The sequence below is a fragment of the Alligator sinensis genome, unplaced genomic scaffold (assembly GCF_000455745.1).
Source record: "Alligator sinensis unplaced genomic scaffold, ASM45574v1 scaffold1322_1, whole genome shotgun sequence".
Lineage (NCBI taxonomy): Eukaryota > Metazoa > Chordata > Crocodylia > Alligatoridae > Alligator > Alligator sinensis.
The window spans coordinates 2,113,103-2,115,951 of record NW_005842116.1 but is presented as its reverse complement, the minus strand read 5'-3'; positions in this window follow the sequence as shown (position 1 = coordinate 2,115,951).

Below are 2,849 nucleotides of genomic sequence, written 5' to 3'. Positions count from 1 at the left end.
GCGCTCCCCAGCTGGGGGATTGCATCAGCCGAGCCGGTGGGCGGGCGAAGTGCGCAGGCGCCAGCCCGGCACGCATGCCCGGAGCCGGCTGCCCGGCAGCGCCCCCTGCGGCCTCTCGGCGGAACTGCACCTTGTTGGGGCTGCGGCACCCCGGGGTGCCTTGAGCTCCTTGCAGGGAGCGCTGGGTTTAGGCGTCAGCAATATGAGGGGCCTCGAAATCAGAAAAAAAAACCCAAAACGGACGTTTTCCTTCTACTATGACAAAAACAAACATCTGTATGGCTGCATAGTTATTATTCATCTGGAGTTCATACCTGTGTGCAGAAATAACAATAATCCATTTTTTAAATTCGTGAAAATCGTGGATTATTTTTATCATATGGGGCCTCTTAAGGTGGACAGTTTAGGGCCTCAGGGTGTTGTAATTGGGCACCGCGCCCCGGGGTGCCCCGAGCTCCTCGCAGGGGGGCTGCACCAGGTTAGGCCCTGATCATGGCTCGGCTCTTTCTGAGCTCTTTGCAAGAGAACAGCTGACCCCTTATTTTTCTGTAGGCAAAAAAAGAGCTGCAAAAATCTAGAGCTCTTGGTTCAGAGATGATACCTTTTATTAAACCAACTGAGAAATTGCAAAACAAAAAAAATGGAGACCCACTGAGCGAGGTGCCGCTCGCTTCCCCAGAGTCCAGGCAAGGCTTGTCCAGCCCGAGCTCTGGGGGCCGCAGGGTACTCTGCCGGCGGCTGGCTTATCCTACTAGCAGGGACCTTCCCAGTGAGCCTAGGATTGCAGCAGGATCCTTGTAGGTGCCCGGCCTTTTGTGGAAAGCCACAGCTTTTGTCAGATCCTTTTATTCCCAATACCCTCCTAGCTGTCTCACTGCTGCCCCCACTGCATTAGCAGTCTAATATATCACAGCAGCTCTCCCTGGTGGAGGCAGAGCTGGCAAAGGAGGCCAGAGTGGGCAAGTGCATGGTGAATGAGCTGGGAGAGCAGCCAGAGAGCGTGGAAAATGCGGTCCTTGTGCAGGGCAGACTAGTAAACAGATCCCGAAGGAAAAGACTAGGTGGCCTGATCTCAGGGGAGCCGATGCAGCATACGTTACTCCCTCCAGTTTATATAGCCCAGCACATGGGGGTTCATCATCTCCTATGTCCTTTGGGCGCCTATTCCACAGTTTGCCAGGCAATTCTTTCTAAGAGCCCTCTTAAAATTTCCTCTCTCTCAATGCTATCCCAATGATGGTACCTTGCATTGCCCTAAACAATTCTGCTCAACTTTGTGCAGTTTCCTCTGAACATAGTTGCACTCCCTCAGCAGGACATTTTGCTATGCCAGACAGGGTTAATTTGTCCTTAAACTTTATTTTGTCCTTTATTCTGTTAATAGGCAAAGAGCTACCTTGAAGCTAAATTGAAAGTGTGAGGGAGAAAAAAAAAAGCCAATACCTGTTACCATCAGCAAGCATAGGGTGAGGCTGTTCTGCAAATAGTGATAACAGGCTGGTAACCATAGCATCAGAGTGCATTTGCCAAGGACACAGTGATCAAGCTGCCAGGCAGAGATCAACCTAGGTCAATCATTGTGTTGGGACGTGGAGCCAGTTAAAGGTGAAAGTGAAGAAACCCAGGAAAGGAACAGGGGATTTGGCTGCAGGTAGTTTTATCATGTATATGATTCAGTGAATGCTGCTTAGAGCAGAATTGACTGTTCAGTGTAAAGCAGGAAATACTGTGCACAAAAGACAAACTGTTCACTGAAGTAGCAAGAGATTTTGGCTTTGGGGGAGCAGAAGCTGTGGACATAAAACAGTCATGTTTAACAGAAAGAAAGGTGGTGTGACACTTAGAAAACTCTGAAAAGTCTGACCCTGGCTATTCTTAAGATTTCCACGCAGGAGAAGGCAGGCAGTTTCAAGTGCATAAAATAATAAGAACTTTTACAACCTTTTCTCCTATGCCTGAAAAAGGGTGTTTGTGCCCAAAAGCTTGCAGTTAAAAATTGCAAAAATCTAGTTGGTCTAATAAAAGATATCACCTCTATCACGAGTTCTGATTCCTAAAATAATGGAAGACTTTGGCATGAGTATGGGCAGGTGATTAGAGCAGGGGACTGGGGATTGGGATCATCATATTTTGTTCATCACCAGCACTTTACTGTGTTCTTGTACAAGCCCTGAAAGTTCACACTACCGAAATGTCTGTTAATGCTGGGAACTGGCCTGGTTTTCGGAGACATGGAACATCTGCAGCTTCCACTGATGTTAGCATAGTAAGAGCTCAGCCCCGCTTAAAAACAGGCAGGTGAATCTAGGGTACCCAAATCAGCATCTGCCTTTGAAAAGTTAGGCCTTAAACCCCCTCTTAGGCCTCAGTTTTCCTCTTTGTAAAACAGGGATGACAGTTGCCTGCCTCTCAGCATTAATGAGAATAAGCGAGGGTTTATAGAGCGGGAAGCTGGAAGTCCCTGGAGTTGTGAGCTACCCTCATATGTTTCTGGTGCATTGTCAAAACCAGCAAGCTGTCAGTCTTAAAACTAAATGTAAGGTACCTGCTCTGCAGGGGAAACTCAGGCCTGCCTTGTCACTGAGACTCTTGCCAAGAGAACAGTCCATCCATCCCCAAACTCACAGCAACGTAGATTTAAAATACATTTTCTCCCATGACCTTCTGGGACAATGTTTCATTTTTTTGCGTCGGAAACTCCTAATAATCAGTTATATGGAATGATTGAGCACGGACCTAAAAGGTCAGGTGAACAGGAAAAAGCAAATTAGCTTCCTCATTAAACAAATATGACAGTGACCATCCACGGCATTGTAGCAAGCCTAGCGTAAGCGTCAGCTTTGGAGTCA